The sequence below is a fragment of the Piliocolobus tephrosceles genome, chromosome 13 (genome assembly GCF_002776525.5).
Source record: "Piliocolobus tephrosceles isolate RC106 chromosome 13, ASM277652v3, whole genome shotgun sequence".
NCBI lineage: Eukaryota > Metazoa > Chordata > Mammalia > Primates > Cercopithecidae > Piliocolobus > Piliocolobus tephrosceles.
Genome location: NC_045446.1, coordinates 52,891,690 through 52,914,270, shown reverse-complemented (window position 1 = coordinate 52,914,270; position 22,581 = coordinate 52,891,690).

Below are 22,581 nucleotides of genomic sequence, written 5' to 3'. Positions count from 1 at the left end.
TACCTTCTAAAGAGGGGAGGAGGGGAAAATGTTCACCTATGGGTACATCAGAACACATTGCTCCACTAATATGTGACTGAATCTGGGACACAGATGCTCACTATCATTACACAGGGGGCTCACAATCCCCTCCATGACTTTGACTAATAAAATGGAACCTGAGCACCATGGCTTTCTGTAAAGAGGGCTATAGCAGGCCCATGTTTGAAGAATCAAGGGCTCCTTGTAAAAACATGAAGACCCTCCATCCCCTCCCAAGGGTCCATCTTTCCAATACAGCATCCTATGAACCCTCCTGGGGAGAAAAGATGAGTCTCCCATCAGGATCCACAAAGAAGCTGGTCCTGTCATGAAGCCAACCACAACAAGGCCATACATCACATTGGCTCAAAGCAATGACTTTCAGAGTCAGACAGCCTGATTCCACTATTTACTGACTGTGTGCCTCAGTTTCCCCTTGTACAAAATGAGGATAATAATCTCAATCTCCCTGAGTTTCCGAGTACATTGAAAGAAGTCCTGTATTTAAAGCACTTGCCCCCAGCCTGGCATAAGAGACTCCCACTAAATTTCAGAGCCTTGCCCTTCTTCTCTGGGCTGACTTTCCTTCTCCCTCCGCCAACCCAATACCCATATATTCTGCTAGAGCACCCGCACAGGGTTTCTTCTCCTACTACGCTAGTACTTTTCTCATCTAAATGCCCATTTCCTAGCTGCTGTCCTCCAGTAACAATCAGGACCCAAAGTTCCCTTCAGATCACAGGTCTGTGAGTCCCCATCACTCACCTGCAGACCCCATATGTAAGGAGGAATCACCTGAGGGAGAAGTCATGTGGTGTGGAACTCTGATAAGAAAATATTCAAGACAAGGAGATAGATACTCAAGGGCCACCCCAACCACCACCACCTCCCTCTCCATCCTCCAGGTGACCTCCAGGACAGTCACCTTTTCTATAAGCACATCAGGACAGCTCTTTTTGCAATTAGGCAACAATTCAATTTTTTTCTGCTCACAGGGCAAAGTGATAAATTTTCCTCGAATTCCCCCCAACACCCTCGCCTCTCTTCCTCCTTCTTCCAAGACACTTGAGGGTGGATGAGTTGCTATTTGTATAGTAGTGCCTTGGTTTTATTGCAAATTAAACATGCACACATTATAAACAAACAATAGATGTCTCTGGAGAAAATATACAGCTTTCAGACCCCTCATAAATTCTTCAAGAGGAGCTCTTTGCAGTTTATAGCCTTAATACAATTTTGAGTGAGTTACAGTCTTGTGTGTCAAGAAGGAAGCTTCTCACTTAGGGGGCTTCATAACACAACTTTCCACTCTCCCGTTTTTCTGCAAACTCGCTCAGGGTTGGAGTCTGACAATGCTCTGGTGTCACAGTGACCCGCCCTCTCCTTCCCCCCATGCTTTTTGATTTCTTAAAACATTCTCTTTTTCTAACAAACTCAGAACTTCCCACTGCTCAATCACGGAATTCTGGGACAAGGGAGATTTTACCCACCCACTCACACTTTCTTCCTTAAAGTTTGATATGAAGAGACTAAGGCCTAGAGATGTTAAGTGTAAGGAATAAGAAACCCAAATCATTTCCTACTCTCACATACTTCCTGCTCTCACACACTCAATGCTTAACATATCACAGAGCACTTCTGTGCCCAGATGTGTGGGATTTGCTCTACACACACTAAGTCCCAGCAGACACTGGGCGTCCCATAATTCAATTAAATTCTGATGCCATCTACCTGGAGATCACATCAGATCCCACAGGTTAAGGGCTCGGTCCCACAAGACTGCTATCCATATCATAGGCCAATCACAAGTCCCAGGTTTTGACCTCTACTTCTGATCCACCAGCTATAACTCCTGGGTTCCTATGATCCCCCCTCCTCTGGTTTGATTTATTTGCTAAGACAGCTTACAGAACTCAGGGAAGCCTTACATATGTTTACCACTTGTTATATTAATAAAGTATATGATAAAGGAGGTAGATGAACAGACAGATGAAGAGATGCAGAAGGCAAGGTATGTGGGAAGGCCTCGGAGTTTCCATGCCCTCTCTGGGCACCACCTTCCAGCACCTCCATGTGTTGTGATCTGGAAGCTCTCTGAACCCTGTGCTTTAGGGATTTTTATGGAGGCATCATCACGTAGGCTTGACTGATTATCAGCTCAGTCTCCAGCCCTTCTCTCCTTTCCTGAGTATAGTGGAGAGGGGGGCTGAAAGTTTTCCAAGCTTCTAATTGTATCTTGATCTTTCTGGTGAGCAGCCACCATCCAGAAGTCCACTGACAGTCACCTCATTAGAACAAAAGACACTCCTATTACCCAGGACTTTCTAAGAGATTAGGAACTCTATGTCAGGATCCAGGGTCAAAGACCAAGTATTAGAACAAAAGATTTCCTTGGCACCTCATCAATCAGGAAATTACAAGAACTGTAGGAGCTCTATGCCAGGAACCAGGAGCGGAGACCAAACATATTTTTATTATATCACAATGTCACATTAAGAAACTTACCAGTAAATGCCACAAGAACACAGGTCTTCTAACCTCCAGCTCAGGGTTCTTCCTAACACACTTTGGGCCAAGGAACATGACTTAACTTAAAGGGCTTCTAAGTGCTTGAAATACTCCAAAATCTGGGTAATCATGTGCTGTAAAGGGCAGGACATCAGAGAAAGAAGCTAAAGGGTAGTCGAAGTCCGAAACCAAATCAGGCGCCAAATGGAAGGAGCAGAATGGGGCCAGTGTGTGACCAGATTCTCATTCCTGAGGAAGGACAGAGGAGACACATAGGTATGCAGGACGGGTCATAGCAGGGAGGTGAGCCAGAAGCACGGGGAATTCCAGGACTGAATCTGGGAACAAGTTTGCCTTAGAACATTCCTCTTTTCCATGGGGCAGGTTTAGTGAGTGCCTCTTTAAACTGGTCAACGGGGTAATATTGAGCAGGTCCTGGGCTCTACTGGGCATTGGCATCTCAGGAGACACTAGGAGAATATCCCATCCCACATAGCAAATGTCATCTCGGGGTCTCCTTGCAGGCTCCCTGTGGCCCTGGCAGGAGCTGTCTCCAACAGAAGTATGTGCTTGAATTTTAGCTCCTGCCCTGCCATATTCAGACGAAAAACTGAGGCTCAGAGAGACTGGCTTCCAAAAATGACATGGGTGGTACCCAATGTCACTTTATTTAACTCTGGCCTTCACTATCCCACTTCGCTGCTCCTGCCACCACATCAAGATCTCCCCTAAGCTACCTCCTGCCTTTCTAAACGTAAGTATTATAGGTGATGATGTTTTGTTTTGTTTTTTTAAATAATTGAGATGAGGTCTTGCTATGTTGCCCAGGCTGGTCTTGAACTCCTGGACTCAAGCAGTCTTCCCACCTCAGCCTCTTAAAGTATTGGTATTACAGGTGTGAATCACCATGCCCAGCCAGTGATGATTTTTTAAAAAATACTTTCAAAATTCTTATGTTTTTTCATTTTAATTTTTTTATTTTATTGATACAGTTGTACACGTTTGGGGGGTACATTGATACTTTGATACATGTATATAATGTGTAATGATCAAATCAGGGTAATTGAGATGTCAAGGTGATAATGTGTTTTTAATTAATTACACTTTCTTTTTTGTTTTGTTTTGCAAATGCTGTAGATGTCATGATACCCCTTGAGATATTTTCAGAACTCAAAGATCTTAAATCTGGAGTTGAGAATCAGAGTTAATTCAGGTGATCTGGCCCTTGAAGCTTGACTAAATCCTTTCTAGGAAAAAGAAAACAAAAAACCACATAATAGAAAATCTGTTTTTATTTTTAGTTAGTGTAAAAATTTCCAGATGATGGACTATATATGCAATGAACTCTAACCCACTGAAATAAGTTCATCCTTTATTGATCAAATTTTCACAGCTGGAACACAAATGACTTACTATCAAGAGAGGAAGAATTCACCCTCCTTGCTTGAAAGGCAGGTGAGGAGGGGCTGTGGGTTCAGTCCATGACGATCCAGTTGCCAATCTTCACTGCTTCTCCAAATGCGAGAGAACCCAACCAGCACCTGCCTCCACTGGGTATCCAGTCACTGCCCAGGAGAGATGACTAGCTGGTCTGTTCTCCTGCAAGCCCAAGAAAATGCGGTACTCCTGAAATGGCCATGAGCCTTTTCGAGATGAGGACCTCTCTCCTCATATCCCCCTCTCTAAGTTTCACACTCAGAGCCTAGGGAGGAGTAAGAGAACACGGTGATGGTGAACAGCAGCCTGTCAAGATGTGGGAGTGATGTTTCCATGCATGGTGATGGCAGGGCAAAGTCCCTAACCCTGCCCCCACTCCTCACTTGATTATTTCTTGTGGAAAATAGGCAGTATCATGAAGATATCTCCTTTTTCTCTCCTGTCTTCTTCCTGGGTATCCTCATTTAACTCTAGAAAGCCAAGAGTACCTTTCTTTAAAGAAATGATCTGAAATACTGAAAAAAAGCAAGAAAGAAAAAGTTCTAAATGTCCATTGAGAGAGGAAGAGTCAAGAAGATCATGTTCATTCATTAGCTATGATAATATGTAACAGTTGTAAGTGACATTTATAATGTTTCCAAAATGGAGAAATGCAGTCTGCAAGGTCTTCCCTAGAGAATGATCACAATCCTATTAAAACTCTTTATGGAGAAAATGCTTCATAGAAATGTAACTGAATATTAACCACAGATTGTCTGAATAGTAAGACTATTGGTGATAATTTTTCTCTACTTTCTATGTTACTTGAGTTTTCAATTTTTTAATAATTAATATAAATTTTCCAAACAGAAAAAGTAAACTTTTTTAAAAAATATATTCTTCTCCAAACAGTGACAACATTTTAGAGAAAAGAGTGTAGGGTAGCAGTGGTTGGGACTCAGGCTCAAATAGACTTGAGTTTGAATCCCAGCTTTGCTGTCTTAACAGCAGTGCAACAGGGTTAATTGTTTTATACCTCTGTGCCTCCATTTCCTCTTTTGTCCAGTGTGAGTAATAATATCTACTTCACATTGTCATTGTGGGGATTCAGTGGGATAAAGTATAAAAAGTACTTTTTCTGGCTGGGCGCAATGGCTCATGCCTGTAATCCCAGCACTTTGGGAGGCCGAGGCAGGCAGATCATGAAGTCAGGAGATCGAGACCATCCTGGCTAATGCGGTGAAATCGTCTCTACTAAAAATACAAAAAAATAGCCAGGCATTGTAGTGGGCACCTGTAGTCCCAGCTACTCGAGAGGCTGAGGCAGGAGAATGGTGTGAACCCGGGAGGCGGAGCTCGCAGTGAGCTGAGATTGCACCACTGCACTCCAGCCTGGGTGACAGAGCAAGACTTCATCTCAAAAAAAAAAAAAAAAAAAAAAAAGTACTTTTCCCAACACCTGGCACACAGCGGTGCTTCATCAGTGTTATCTATTTTACTCTTGTCCTTGTTGCTATTGTTGTTAAGTCACCTGAAGTCCACTGCATGAGCTGATGGTTAAGAGTGCATATACATAGAGTAATGACTTCAGTGTAAGACTGAAAACTGTAAACTACTAGAAGAAAATATAGGAGGAAAAATCTTGACGTTGGTCTTGGCAAAGATTTTTTGGATATCACTCCCAAAGAACAAACAGCAAAAGCAAAAATGGACAATGGGATTGCCTTGAACTAAAAATGTTCTGCACAATAGAAAACAATCAACAAGTGAAGAGAAAACCTGCAGAATGAAAAAAAAAAAAAACTTTGCAAACCATATATCTCATAAGAAGCAAAATTCAAAACATATATAAGGAACTTTTACAACTCAACAGCTATAAAACAAATAACATAATTTTATGTATTTATTTACACATTTATTTTGGCACAGGGTCTTTGTCACCCAGGCTGGAGTGCTGTGGTGTGATCACAGCACACTGCAGCCTCAACCTCCAAGGTCAAGCAGTCCTCTTGCTTCAGTCTCCCAAGTAGCTGGGACTACAGGAGTGAGCCACAAAGCCCAGCTAAATTTTTTTAAATTTTTTATAGAGACAGAGTCTCACTATGTTGCCCAGGCTGGTCTCTACCCCTGGGCTCAAGCTATCAATTCTTCTGCCTCAGACTCCCAAAGTGCTGATATTGCAGGTGTGAGCCTCCATGCCTGGCTGCCTGATTTTAAAACAGGTGAAAGACCTGAATAGACATTTATCAAAAGATGATATACAAAAGGCCAACAGGTATGTGAAATGGTGGTCAACATTACTGACCATCAGTACAACATTACTGACCATTAATACCACAATGAGATATCAGCTCATATCAGTAAGAATGGCTTTTATCAAAAAGAGAAAAGGTAACAAGAATTGGCAAGGATATAGAGAAAAGGAAACCCTTGTATACTATTGATGGTAATGTAAATTAGTACAGCCAGTATGGAAAAAGTAAGATCCCTAAAAAACTAAAAATAGAACTACCAAGTGATTCAGCAATCCCACTTCTGGGTACATACCCAAAGGAAGAGAAATCAGTATATCAAAGAGGTATCTGTATATCCACATTCACTGTGGTATTATTCACAATAGCTAAAACATGGAATCAACCTACATGTCCACCAATGGATGAATGGATCAGGAAAATGTGGTATATATACACAATGGAACACTACTCAACCTTCAAAAAGAAGGAAATTCTGTCATTTATGACAACATGGATTAACCTATAGAGGACATGATGTTAAGTAAAATAAGCCAGGCACAGAAACACAAACACCACATGATCTCACTTATATGTGAAATCTAAAAAAGTCAAATTCAGAGAAGCAGAGAGTAGAATGATAGTTACCACCAACTGGGGAGTGGGGGTTTGGGGAGATGTTGGTCAAAAAGTACAAGTTTCAGTTAAATAGGAGCAATAAGTTCTAGAGATCTGTTGTACAGCATGGTGACTATAGTTAATAATTATTTGTTACTTGAAATTTGCTAAGAGAGTAGATTTTAAATATTCTCATTACAAAAATGAAAAGGACATCAGGTGATGGATATGGTAATTAGCTTGATTTAGCCATTTCATAATAGATACCTATATTGAAATAGCATGTTGTATACCACAAACATATATAATTTTTATTTGTCAATTTTTTACAGTTGTTTATGTAGATGGAATCAAACAGTCAAAAACCAAAACTCACACATGCATAGAGAACAGTCAAGGTCCTGCCTCTGGATGGGCTGGTCCATAAGGATACTAAATGAAGATGGCAGTGCTGGAGGGAGCCTTGAGCTTTTCAGTTGCTAAAGAGCTACCAGCTGGTCTGCAGTGAAAGAAGTTCCTATGCAAAAGACCAAAAGAGGTCACTCAGTTGGATGAGCCACTATTTGGCTTTACTGTGATATTTCCTGGCTCTAGACCTTCCCGAGACAGATCTACACTTTCTGGGGGGCTCACCGTGTATAAATTTTCCTGAGGAGAAAGACTCCCTAATCAGTTTCCAGAAGTATATGTATTCTTTTGGTTAGAACCTAAATTCTTACATTAGAAGGAATGTTTCTGCTACCAAAAGCATTTATTAATACATGAGAGAGACTGAACAAGGTAACAATAGAATTCCAAATAGCAATCAAGTTTCCCTGAAAAACATGACTATTTATGTCCAAGAAGTTCTGTTAACTCCTTGGCATTGATGTGATTTGGAAAATATCACTAATTTTTCTGAAGCGACAGATTGCTTTAGGCCAAATGAATGGATTCCCTTTATTCAGGTCCTTAGAATCCCATCTGAACAGCTTCCAGTCCACCCCTCTAGCCTGAAAATTGTATTGTTCATTTACAGACAGTCTTGGACTATCAGATGCAGAGAAAATACACCATACAGAAGCCCCTTACTGCTGTTTACAGACCTTAAATATGAAACTGGTATCCACAGTGAAAATGAAATCAGAGGACTTCTACCAGTAAAGCACCTTAGCAATGCCTGCGGAGTCCTCTGGGACTGAAAGTTACTGTTTGCAAGCTATGTTGATGATATGCTTTTGGTTTAAAATAACCTTGAGTCCACTGAGCCCAGTGTTTGCTGCCATTTTTTAAGCTTGATGGTGAAAGGATCTGTTCAAATTAGCATGTCTTCCTTCAGAAGTGTCCAGGACACTTTGTGTCTATATCAGGCAGTGGCATCTCTAACATTTCATTAGCTTGGTCAATCCCTGTGGAGAAACTGAGGGATCTCAGTACAAAGAACAAGAACTGGATATATTAACTCCTTATTTTGTGTCCATGTGGTAGCCTTTCCTGATACATACTCCCCATCACTTTCAGCCATTCCCAGTACTGGTGGAATAAATGTTTATGAAGAATAGAATCAGTTTTACAGAGTGCATGTTTCAATGAATACAGGAATGTGTTTACCTCCCAATTTATCTTCTACATTTTGGCCATAAAATTTGACTGTATCTGAAGGAGAATTTCATAGTTCTATAAAGAAAGGCAGCTTATAGCATGAAAAGCTTATAGCTTTTCCAAGTAAGAGGAAAAATTTAAGCTAGAAGTGGTTTTAAAAATCTTTCTAATATCCCTTCCAAGAAACACCATCCTATCCATGCGCAGGGTCTTTGAGATTTGTAGATGGGAAATACTCCTAGTATTTGATGATTCCATTTCCACAACGACTGGAACATGTCAGAAGCACAATGAATGCCCTTTTTTTTCCTTAACTTTCTTTCCAACTTTATCATTATCATTGTCATCATTGTTAGGTTAGGCACTGGTTTTGCCTAAAGCAACAAACCATCAAAAATTCACAGCCTTCAAGGCCCTCCCTAAGTTATTGGCACACATAGAATGAATATTACGTTAGCATTATTGCATATTTCTATCAGACTATGACTATCCAGTGATCTGACCAACTCCCTCCACCTTTGTAAGCAGAAAAGCATTTTAAGCCTCTATCAATTTCCCCCAGACAAATGGAAATATTACTTGGAGAATTTCAACCCCAGTGTTGCTTCTGCCTGAACTAACAAGAAGATTTCATCCTACATTGCATTCAATCTTGCTTCCAGCTGTGAGAAATTCTGCCATGCTGGAATACGGACTTAGATGTGATACACAGTGGGCCGTGAGTGATGTGTGCCAGCCAGCAGAGGGACATTTTTCTAGGCAATGCTGTGGACTCCTAGAGGTAGGAACTGAGGCATACTTGGCTCTCTGTCCCCTAGCACATAACAGAAGATCCATGAATGCTTATTGAATTTCAACTAGCTCAACTGAAGAGGCTGGTTCCAGCAAAGACAACTGGATGGCTCAAGACACAAGGTCTGACAGGTACAGTTTGTTCTGCACTGATTTAGGCAAGGCAAGGCTACTGGTAGGGTGCGGTGGGTGGGAGACAGAAGACAGGATGATGGAGTACTGAAAAGGGAAGAGCTCGGGTATTGGGAGAGATGTATATGCATACAGTCAGGTGATGGCAATTCTAGTGAGGCATTCATTCTTAGCAGGACCTCAACCAGTAACTTGGGAGGACTGAGTTCAGGTAGGAGATTTCAGCACTTCTCTACTACCATTCCAGCATGGAAGAAAAGAAACTGACCTGAGTGAAAGTCCCAACCACAGAGATAGAGTTCAAGTTGGGACCCATTCATAGAAAGAGAACGTTTAATGCAAGGCATAATCAGCAGGCCACCATAGGGCAGAGATGGTAGCAAATGCCCAGTCTGGCAAAGTCTCATCCTGAGTCAGGAAGTCCCAGGACTGTGGGGCACTCAAACAGTCAGAGTTCATTCTTGTCATTCAAACATCAAGTCTGGGAGTGTGACTTCACTCCAGGCTGTCCAGGTTATGGGCACCAGGCTGCTGTTGTACGTTATTTCCTGAGCAGGAATGGCTGGAGGCTTTATGAGGTCCTGGATCTGCAGATAAGAGGAGCTGAGTGAGGCCAAACTAAGTAGTGAAGAGCCTACAGATTTTGCCCAGCCTGTTTCTACAGAGGGTTCAGAAACACAGTTGTTCAGGCTCCAATTGAACCAAGACAGTGTAGTCTGACAGAATAATTATTAAAAGGTGATCTTAGCCTAATTTCATTTCTTTGGTATGATTTGAAGGAAGTAGCACATTATACAATGTATTTTTCTAGGCAGCAAATCTAAGTAGTACTTGGCTCCATAACTGTCTGGCACAAGGTTTGGGAAGGTTGGTGAGTAAGCTAGATGTATCTTGCTTTGGAGAATTTTGCCCAGTGTCAGCTCTGCTCCCTTGATATAAACAGGCAACCGGGTGATTTTATCAAGAATGAAAAAGCAGGAAAAGTGCCCAAGTTCCATAAATCAGTGCTCTGGGAAAAGGTACACTGGGGGCTTCTGGAAGATGGTGAAGACAATATAAAGGAAAGAAACCATTCACAATGACCATAGAACAGAGAGTAAGAGAAAGAGATGACAGAAGTCTGATGGGAATAGGAAAAGAGGCTCATTCCCTCAAGATCCATGGTGTCCAGAGATTAATAAAGAATGTTCCTCCTAAGGCCAACTAAAGCCTAGAAAAGGACATAAAGAAGCTCTTCCCTTCCTTCTCTTCACCAACATTCAACCCTGAGTTTTTAAAAATTATACCCATTGTATTAGTTAGAGTTTAATCAGAAAAAGAGACCAGACCCCTTCCAGGTTTTCCAAACAGGAAAGATTTTAATATAAGGAATTACACACTTATACAACCATAACCATTGGAAAGACTTGGATAGCAAAGATTAGGGCAAGAGGTGCTGCAAACTTCAGATATTGCAGGAAAGCTACAATCTCAGCTACCTGTAGCATTGAAGCAGATGACTCATAGGAACTAACCTGACAGCTCTGCAAACCTCACCTTTCTCCCGCTTCCCATCTGCCCACAATTGCTGTCAGAGAATAATGACTTCTGCTTCAACTTTCACAAGAGTTTACAGAATCTAACAGGGAACCAACCATCCGGTAAAGGAATTCTGGGAAACGTAATTGCAGATTTCTCTATAATGATGATGTAATGATGAAGATGATGAAGAAGGAGGTAGAGAAAATGCTGAGTTAACAGCAAACAATCTGGTACCATTGAGATTGGAGGGTTTGTGATTTCTTTTATCCTTAATGTGTGATTTTTAGATTTGAAGTTATTGATTCTGTATTGAGTATGTATCTTTTCACAGGCTTGTACTGAGTGTTTACAAAATGGCAAGAGATTGCTAGCTCATTTATTCACGCATTCTCTGAATACTTGCTGAGCTCTTTTTATGTACCAGGTGCTGTTCTAGGTGCTGGGGACATATTGGTGAACAAGACAGACAAGATGCCTGCCATCATAGGCTTACATTCTAATCAGAATGTAAGACAGTAATAAAGAGGAAAATAAACAGAGTAATTTCTTCTTTTAACAGCTTTAGTAACGTATGTTTTACATATCATAAAATTCACCCATTTTCAGTGTACAATTCAATGACTTCTAGTAAATTTACTGAGTGGTACAGCGATCACTATAGATAAGTTTTAGAACATTTTCATCCCCTCAGTAAGATCTCTCAGGTCCATTTACAGTTAATCCCTGTTCCCACCCACAGCCCCAGGCCACCACTAATCTACTTTCTGTCTCTATAAATTTGCCTTTTCTGGGCACTTTGTAGAAATGGAGTCATTCCAGTAACTGCAATTTGAGATAAATATGATTTCAGTGAATCAGAGAGATGTGACAGAGCTACTGGAGTAGGAGAAGGACTCCCGCTTATTTGGGACAGTGGAAGAAAACTTTCCGAGAAAGACCAACCTTTGAGTTGAGATATATGAGGCATATATTTTCAGGACCACGAGGTAGAGACTGGGTTACTCCATTTGAAATACACTAAAATACAACAATACGCTAAATCATGGCTTGGAGATGATGGGAGAGTTTCCTTCCTTCTCACCAGTCATTGTGTTATGGCAACAGTCATGCCCAAGGAAGGCATTCTAGGGAGACCTGTGGGCACCTGGAGGAGCCCAGTCTTGTGGAGAGAACTCAAGAAGAGACGGGAGACTTGGAAGAAAGGGATAAAGGCCTCTGTCTTCCCTATAAAGAGCACAGTCCTTAGACTCCACTGACAAAGCCCAGTGCCCTACCAGAATACGCAGCACAAGAAGAGATGGTACCAAACAAGAGCATCTACTTCAACCCCTCCCCTGGCCCAGAAGCTAGGCCAGAGCACAGCAAATGTTCAGCCTTCAGAGCAGTATCAGGGAAGCAAGGGTTAAGACTTTGGAATCAGACAGTTTTTCAAATCCTGGTTTCTTAACTTCCTTGTTATGACTTGAGTTGCCATTTCTCCATCTGCGAAATGGGAATAAAAACTCTTATCGTACAGAACTATTTTGAGTATGAAATGTGGTAACATATGGAGGCGATTGATTCTAACACACCATAAGCCCTCAATATGTGACACTATTTGTTACTTTGAAGGAAGGAGCAGCAGACTCAAAAACTAGATAGGTAAAGGAGAACACAAAATTATACCCTATTTGGTAGATCAGTGTTAACTACGCCAGCTGCCACGTGTATGTAAAAGGAAGGCTATCAGGGCTGCTACCAGGCAAATTGAGTAAAATGACTTGTCTCTCAGAGGCAGACAGGGACAGGTAACACTGAACAAATTCTGCAAATGCAGGAGCTTAGAGTAAAAGGTGACTGTGAGGTTAAGAACCACCACTCTACCCAGGGAATGCACTAAAATCTTGGGGAGTATATTGGCTATCTACTGAGATGCAATGGGGGCTAGGCCCAACCTTATCTTAAGGAGCAAGAAACTCAACAGATATCAGAGTTAGGGCAGCTATGATTATTATCCCCCACACAGCCCAATTTGACAGATGAGAAAACTATCCATTAAAGAGCTAAGCAGATAAGGAGGATGAAGCTGTGGGCCTTCAAAAGCTAAAAACATGAAGTGAGGGAGGGGACAAAACCATGACCTGGGGACTCTGTGGTATCCTCATCACTATCTCTCCAAACTCCTTTTCCTGAAACTGAGACAAAACCCCTAAAAGGATTGTCTTTAGCTAGCAAAACCCATTAACAGGATGAAAGTAGCACCTGCAGTGTCTGCATGGATCATTGCTTGCATAGAGTTTCATTTCAGAATTCAATTCAGTAAATAATTCAAATGAAATACAAGGAAATATTCACCCCTTAGCCCTGGGGCTTTCAAAAGGTGATATTAATTAATACTGATGAAAGTCAGCCAGCAACACACTATCTTTCTCTGCCATCTTCCAAGGGGACTGTTTTTACTTCTTTTCAAAATCTGGAAAAAAAGACTTTTAAGAGGCCTGCCATGTAAAATTTATTCAACTGAGCCCAGCCCTAAATGAAGATAGCACTGGCCTTCTCTGAGAGAGGAGATAATTGAATAACACTCCATGATTAGAAGACAGAGAGGCGCATGTTACCACTTTCAAGAGCAAAGCCTCAGCAGTCATCAGAGCCAGATTAAAACCTGGCTCTGCCACTTAACCAAGTCATTTAATCTCTTTGTGCCTCAGTTTCTTTCTCTGTAAGAAAATGGGACAAATAATAGTTCCTACATTATAGGCTTGTTATGAGAATTAAAAGAGATAATTCATGCAATGCATTTTGTATAGTACCTGTCAAGTTATTAGTGCAATAATAGATCATATATTCAGACATAAGTGGTTGCCATGGACCATGCTGGGAGCTGGGGCACAGGCATTCCTGGTGTAAAGGAACAGGTGTGGGACTAGGAGAATGCATGCCTGAGTTTCAGTTCTGGTTCTTCCCTTGACTAGTTGTTCAGATGTAGTCGAGTCCCCTAACCTCCTTGAGCTTCAGTTTCCTCACCCAGAAAATGGGAGTGACAGGACACAGCCCAGGTTTATGATGAGGAACAAACAAAATTATGTTTCTCACCTGGTCTACTCCTTTTGGGCCTATTTTCTTTTCTTCATGGTACCAAACCAGGAGTGACTGAAGAGAAGGAGGGCAAATTGCACACACCTCAGTCTATTTCATCAGAGATTGTTAAACTGTATTTTTGGTGAGAGAAGAAGTTGAAGATGTGAGTGATTCCTGGCAGAGATCCTGAAGAGGTGGTACACGTCCATTGTTCAGGGTAAATTGAGGTTAGCTTGAAGAGATCATGTTTGGGAATGAGATCAGTGTTTCAACTTTTAAAAAATTATTATTCCACTCCCTTTCTATCTGTGTGACCATGGGTGAGTTACTTAACTTCTCTGAATCTCAATTTTTTCATCTATAACACTGGCATAAATATACCTAACATGTAGAGTTGTCAGTTTAAAACATAAAGTAGGCAAGATACACTGTCTAGACATTTTGGGTGTTCAAAAGTGGTAGTTATTCTAAATTGAAATCTTTACGTCAAGTCTTTCAAATCCTAACTATGGTAATGATTTTTTAGCACTACTTTATGAAAAACAATAAAGTCCCAGCCAGCAGACTCAAGTGCCACTTCTTCATTATCCTCCTTTTCCCTTCAGACCCCTGCTTCTTGCCTCAAACATCACCTTATAATTCATCAAGTCACAAGATTTCACATAGTTCTTTGTGGTATCTCTGGAGCTTCTTCCTTTCAAACTAGTGGCTTTGTCCTTCACAGAGGCAAGAATCTATGGGATTAATCACTCTCCAGAACTAGTGTTCTATCAATAGAGGGATACTGAGTGCTACCATGTGCAAGTAAGTATTCTGCAAAGCCCCAGGGATAAGTAATCATGCAGTGCACAGCCTCTGAGCCTCTAGAGATACAGGCCTGTCCAATCCACAGTGGCAGTGACATAGGGCCAGGACTGTGATGGCACAAACCCAAAGCTCTGAGAGAACCAACACTACTGTTGGACAGTCAGAGATGACAACCCTTAGGCTGGGCCTCAGAGAATAGGCAAGAGTTTGCCAGGTGGTCAATGGAGGGAAAAGACTCCAAGCAGAGGAATCATATGTGCAAAGGCACAGAGACTTGGGAATTCTGAGAAGTTTGGGTCGGCTGGAAGGTGACAGATTGGGAAAGTGGTAGGAGAAGAGATTGGAAAAGCAGTACAGGAAAAGTTGCTGAGGATATGAACTAGAGCAGTGGTGCTGAAGAGGGAAAAAAGATATAAAAGACATCTCTGAGTTTGCATCATCAGTTCTTGGCAACCAAAGACACTGGCAAAGGAATGAAGAGGAGCATCTAAGATGACTCTCAGGTATGTGACTTGGAGGTGTGTGGAGTGGGTGGTGGTTCCATTGGCTGAGATGGGGTCCTCACAGGAAAAATGGGGGGTGTGCATTTTGAGCTATATCTAGTATCTGTTGAATTTCAGATGCAGGTGAGTACCTTCCATGCCAGGTGGGTTCCCAGTCAAAATATGTCCAAAGTGTAACTCTGTTTGAGCTCTGTGGTCTGTGACGGTTGAAGCATATATCCTTCTCCCTAAGTGGCCATGTCCACTTAAGGCAGTTAGATCTGCGAAAGTGTCTGAACTGGGCAAAAGGCTTGAGCAATCATCTTCATTAATGAGGTCACTGAAGTTGTGAGGTAGAAAAGGCACTTTTTTGTGCCCCAGATCATAGCTCCTAGAAGAGGGAGGAGCTTGTGAAAGGAGATTGATGAATAACAGCTACCGGGTTGATTCTTTTGACACAGCTCTTCCCCTCCCTACTTCGTCTTTTCTATAGTGTCACATCTCTCTTCTTTTCATCTCTTCCTGCTTCTCCTTTGCAGCTCCTGGTGAATGCTTGATGAATCCTGGCTTAGTGAATAGGCTAAACCCTCCACTTAGAAAATAAGCCCCAGCTTTTATCTTCCTCTGCGGGTTTGGGTTTGCCAGAATCAAAGTAACATTAGCACGATTTGTTTGGATTAGCATGAAGACTTCTAATCCGCTCCTTTGCAATATTCCATATTTTAATGACTTTAATAATTGCTGCTTCCTTTTTCTAATTAAGAGCTTAGAGACAGAGACCTTGGAGAGGGACCAAAACAGTGGCGTTTGGTATGGTGGCAAATAGGAAGAAAAGTTTGCATAGCAGAATAAATATTCGGAGCTGGCTCTGAAGCACTTGGATCTTAATTCTATGAACATTTATTGTGCCCATGCTGTGAACAAGGGCTTGAATGCTGGAGATTACAGATATGCAGAAGGTTCCTCTGCAAACCTGTTTGTTTGGGATCCAATTAAGATGCCTCAGGTTGCATTCTGACGATAGCATAAATTCTTTACCAATATTCTCCTGGTGATGTGGTCAGCAGACCCTAGCATTTAGGGTAAAGTCCAGACCACCTTGACTCTATCTCACTGTTCTGACTTCAGAGATAGGCACCGATAGCTAAGCAGAAGTTCCCACTGGGGAGTTGTCTTCAAACTACAGAAGCTGCATCCTATCCTCTGCTCCAAGAACATCCATCACATTAGGATATGTTCTCTTCACCTGAAGCTAACCTAAAGGGCCCAGCAAACCCTCAGGACCCTCGCTGTAGCTTTTTCCATTGCCCAGCACTGCGTGGATGTGGATTGAAGATCACATGAAGAAAGAACAGCCCTCTGGCATGGGATGAACCCAGAGTCTCAAGAGGCAAAGTATCATCTTGCTGGCAAAGCTGCCAGCCTGGAGCTCAGAGCAGGAGGCAGACCTTCTGCTCCTAATTGACAACCCAGCCAGTCTTTATACAGTGTGACTTTCTATTTGAAGCCCAACTCAGGAATGAACTGTTCTGGGATCAATTCTGGATCTTCCACGTCACAGACCTAGAGTCACCATCCTCTTCCCTCCTGAAGCCTGTCTTCAAGAGCTGAAGAGCTTCTATTTTGAACTCTCACATGAGGGATTGTAGATCCCCTTTTTGTGTCAATCATACTACACCTACTCTTTTAACAAAATCTATATTTAGTGCCTTTCGCAGGAAGACCCACCAACAGATTCCCCTTCTATCTTTCTAAGGAATGCCAGTCTTGGATTCAGAGGTAGCTTTCTGCATCTTCTCACTGAAGAGAGAAAAATGCACAAATTCAGTCTCAGGTGGGCCACCCTTCTGGCAGAGACTCTAAACCCCACAGATAAGTTTGGTGCCACCTCTGCCTCAGAGGAATCAGACAGACATGGGCAATATGCTTTTATAAGGCAGAACTGACTACATGCAAAATACAGGCTCAAAAAAGCCCACATTACTTCTGACATGGTGATGTGGTAAGTTGGGAACAGTTTAACAGAGGAGGTATTCCATCTGGGACCTTGAGGATAAAAAAGATTTAATGGATGAATATTAAGGGAAATGGCATTCTGGGGTCAGGGTGCAGAATAAGCCAGTCAGGGGAGCTTGAAAATGCAAGCTCTATTTAGGGAATAATGACGGGTCTGGTATTGATAGAGTAGGATTCATGCAGGGCTGAATGGGACATGAATCTGAAAATGTCTAATGACAGCCAACCAGAAGGCCTTGAGTGCTATGACAAGAATTGGTTCTCTACGCTGTAGGGGATGGAAAACCACCTGGGCAGGTTTACAAAGAGAGGAGTGGTCCAATCTTTCCTCAGCGAATGAGCTTCAGGAGAACCACTGCTTATCCATGTGAGGGATGAAGAAATAAGCAGCAGGCCAGCAATTTGGAAGCTATTGTTACCAGCCAGAAAATGAGAGACAAAACCAGGGTAAGGGCAGTAGGAAGCAAAAGGAGAGAGGGTACAGAGTATTAGTCAGTTTCTGCAATTGACGAGCTGAGGTGTCATTGTCTGGGTAAATGTTTGCTCTGCCTCACTTGAGTATAAGTCCCTAGAAAGCAGAAACCATGTCTTACTCATCTTTGTGCCTTTGGGGCTTTACAGGATAATTGGCAGACTGGTGGCTGTCATTATAACAGAAATTCTAAAATGGTGATCTTAAGTGGGCCTCAAGGGGGCCTGAAAATCCTCCCAAATCTATACACATTATTTTGTATGTCTGTATATTGGGCATCTTTCTCTTGGAGAGGGTCTATAACTTTGATTAAGTCCTCAAAGGGCTCTGTGACCCAAAAAATGATTGGGAGCAACTGCTCTAGAAATTTGTTGTCTTCATAAATGTTTCTGACTCTAGGTTTCTGTTTTTATCCCTTCTCTAAGTACCAACATCCTACATAAAAAAAGGACAAGGTCAACAACATTAAATGGACACTTTGAGCATTATTCATTTTATTTGTAGTAAAAGCCCAACATATAAATTCAGCTGTGAGTCTAAGTTATGCTGAAACACTGAAAGACATTTTCCCTGTCCATAACTGACCTCATTCTCTGGTAACATGTCCCATTTAAGAACCTACTCTCTAATAGCTGATGCTTCTATGAGAATGTGAATCAATTTTAATTCGGACTTTAACTTCTGCAGCAAGTGCCTTTGAAGAAGCACCTTCCTAAGAATGCCAACTTGCACCTTTTACAGCCTGATAATTGGGATAGAGGCTTGACTGCCACCCATTTCCTTTCTATGAGGATGTGGGGGTTAGCATTTCTGGGAAACTGACACCTTTGCCAAACATTAAGAGATATTATATTGTTCAAACTTAGCCTAAAGAAGGAACTTGTGCCACTTTTGCATGCCAAAGCAGTCTGGGGGATGTGGTTTGGATGCCAAACTATTGGATTTTCTATGATATCCCGATGGTTTAGGGGGACTACATAAGTGATTGTTGACTGGGCGTGATGGCTCATGCCTGTAATCCCAGCACTTTGGGAGGCCAAGGCAGGTGGATCGCTAGAGGTCAGAAGTTCAAGACCAGCCTGGCTAACATGCCGAAACCCCATCTCTACTGAAAATACAAAAATTAGCTGGGCGTGGTGGCAAGTGCCTGTAGTCCCAGCTACTTGGGAGGTTGAGGTGGGAGAATCACTTGAACCTGAGAGGCGGAGGTTGCAGTGAGCCAGGATTGTGCCACTGCATTCCAGCCTGGGTGACAGAGCAAGATTCTGTCTCAAAAAAAAAAAAGGAGGGGGAGAGATTGTTTAAAAATGGGACCGCCCTGGAAAACCTGAAACATAGGTGCCCTGGAAGAAGAAAATACCTCCTGACCTCAAGAAAATGTGCAGTCTAGTTTGGTTGATAGTATGCACACACAAGAAGACAAACCAAAAAAACTTGACAAAGGAACAAGGCAGTGAGTGTTCAGTGTAAAGTAAATTATTTAGATAAGGGGAAGGAAGGGTGAAGGAATTTGGAGGAAAAAAGCTGCCACTATGCAGTAAAGCGCTCACAGAAAAATATGCATAAATAAGGGGCAAAGACAAGGAATTAGTATACTATGAACATCATGCTCTCACATTTAACTTCATTCTTATGCCTCAAACATCTAGAGAATACCTACTATGTGCCAGACACAACATCAGGTGATTTTACATATATCATCTGTTAATCCTCACAACTATATATGAGGTGGGGATTATTCTTCTGGTTTCACGAATGAGAACTGAAGCTCAGAAAGGGTAAATAACATTCCCAGAACACACAGCTAGTAAATGGCTGAGCCAGAATGAAAACCCAGGTCTATCTGACTCCCAAGACTACATTCTTTCTATACCACATAGTGTCCATAAAAAGCTACTAGGACAAAGTGGATGAACCTCAAAAACATCATGCTAAGAAGAAGCCAGGCACAAAAGGTCATGCATTGTATGATTCTATTTATATGAAATATCCAGAGTAGGTAAATTCATAGAGACAGAAAGCAGACCAGTGTTGGCCAGGGACCTGGGAGAGCAGGGAAAAGCAAATGACTGCTTAATGGGTGCAGTTTCCTTTGAGGGTGATAAAAATGACTTGGAACTAGGCAGAGATGATGGTTGCACAACTGCTGAATTACTAAATGCCACTGGATTGTACACTTTAAATGGTTAACTGTTAATTTTATGTTATGTAACTTTTACCTGTATTTTTAAAAGCTATTAGAAAAGAGAGTTTAAGGAGACAAAACCAGGGAAATGGAAGACACTCAGCATATTTGGGGAACAATGAGGAGACTGAGCCAAGTGGAGCGGCATGAAGAGCCAACATTTTCTTCTCAGCTCAGATGAACAATGTGGGTAAAGGTGTGAGTAACTTTCCTTAGTTAAGAGTGAGAGAATTCCCAGGCACAGACACCTGCCTTCCTTAATCACAGAAAGAGCTGCCCTAGCTGGTCCAAAATGCCTCTGGTTGCATTCTGGTGTTAGGAGGGGTGAACACCACCTTTCCTGTGGGTCTCTTAGATTCAGAAGACACAGTCTTCTGCTTCAGCATTCCCAAGTGATTCCTCGGATCTATGAAATGTGGTTATTTCTTGGTTGCTGAGGGGCAACTCTGAATCTCGGTAAACCTGAAATATGTGGAATCATCTCTTCACTAATGAGGGTGTGCAACCAGCCCCCCTGCATCTTATCTCCAGTGGGCTGGCTTTGACCTTGGCATTGAGGGTGCAGCAACTCTCAGGAAGGGTCTCGGGAGCCACTTGAGATATTCGATTGTCTTTACTGCCTCTTATGTGAGACGTAATAGGCACTAAAGCAACCCATGTGAATGGGAACTTCCCTAGGCCAAGGCACACCCCCAGGCAAGGGTCTGTCATCCAAGCTGCAGCGAGCCTGGCACAGACCTACCTCAGAGCTTCACTTTCCTCCCAAGCTCTTTGAGAAATGTTTGCCTTCACTCCACGCACTCCTCTCGGATGTACACGCACCACTGACAGTGGCTTCTATTAACTCAGAGTTTCACTCTGCAAACGAACCTTTTCAAAGCCCTGCAGCCTTTCTGGCAGCAAGAAGGAGGCGGCAGATGTGAGTGGGCTCCACTGCTTTCCCTCCCTTCCCCATTGCCTGGGATGTGGCTGTGCTGGTGGGCCTGTAGCTCAGTTTCCTCCATAGAATAGTCTCTGCTCCTGGAAGGTGTCCACTGAGTGGGTCTGGGATACAAGAACTAGCTTCCTCAGTTGCCCGCTCATGGCCATTATTGGGGTAATGGTAGTGTCCAGAAAGGGTGCTTCCTGCAGACCAGTTCAGTGTCAACTATGATGCCGAAAGTCACATTCTGTGTAGGATCCAGTAAGAGTTCTACAGGGTGTCCTGTGCAGCGGTGCACGTAGGATTCCATCCAGTGCCTAATGCATTACCCACTTAAGTGCTCTATGCAGTGACCACTCTCAGCCCAGTGAGTTATAAGGTACTGCTGCCTGGGCAATGACCAGTGAGATGACCTCAGCCATCCCAAACATACAATCTGGCCAAGAGTTCTATGCCAAGATCAGTTCAATTCCCCACAGAGTGCTCCAAGCTAAATCCAGTATGAGGTCTGACGCCGTGCCGAATATAATACCTAGTGCCCAATGAGTGCCCACTGGATGCCCTTCAAGGTGGCCAATGAATGGACTTCACACCCCAGTGAGTGACACACCTGGGAAGTTCTCTCCTGCCCAAACCCCCCTGGCTAGGGAGAAGTGGGACCCCCCTCTGACGTCCTGATAAAATCTGAACCTCACTGCCAGCCTCTCCACAGGCTCTTGGTGTTTTTAAAAAGCCACATAATATTATTTTATCTAAACAAGCAGCTTGCTCTAAACCTGAAGCCAACCAAGAAAACATAAAACTCCAATACTAATATAGCAAAGTTTTGTTTCATTTTGAGATTCTTTTTTACATCTTTTAAAAGCAAGGTGTAGTACATGCTTATTATAACACAAAACATGACAAGCAAATAGTACAGGAATCTATTACATAGAAAGTGAAATTCCCTGTTTCCTTTCCTTTCCCTCCTATCTCCCATCAATCCCTCTTTCTAGAATTAGCTACCATTTATTTGGTTTGCATCCTTTTGGGTCTGTTCCATGCATTACTCAGTTATATTACATGCATTTAACTCTTTTTTATACATACTAGACGATACTGATGCATTCTTCTGAAATCTGCTTTTTTCATTTAATATAATATGATAATGTGGTCACCTCTCCATATCTATGCATACGTATTTACCTCTTCATCTTTAATGCATATTATTCCATAGTACAAAGGTACTTCCAGTTTTTTAACCTGTCCTCTGTTGATGGCATTTAGACCATTTCCACTTTTTCACTGCCACAAACAACATTGCAATTACCATCCTTTATGTTTTGATAATACTGCAAAATCACCCTCTGAAAAGATTTTAACAGTTTATACTTCTTCATGATGAGCACAGTAGAAATCCTTCCCTTGCTTCTGGAAAGCCATTAATCGACTCCACTTTAAGAAATGCAGGAGGCAGAAGGTTCCCAATGCAAGCTACAGGTCCCTTCTGTCTATTTAGAATGGAACTGCCTGTTCTCACTGGGTTTGGGTGTGGTCTCTTTGTCTTGCAATATGTAAGCTGGAACCTGTCTTTGGCATGCTCTCTCGGCTCAGGTGCCCCCAACCTCTCCCAGCTGCCAGGTGTGAGGACCTGCCCTCAGTACACAGGAGGTGGGCTCAGCTTACATGGTGATAAGGTCTCATTCACAGAGAACCAGGCTTCACTCACATGGGATCAGGCTCCACCCACATGGAACCAGGCTTCACTTACATGGGATCAGGCTTCATTCACATGGGACCAGGCTTCACCCACATGGGACCAGGCTTCACCCACATGG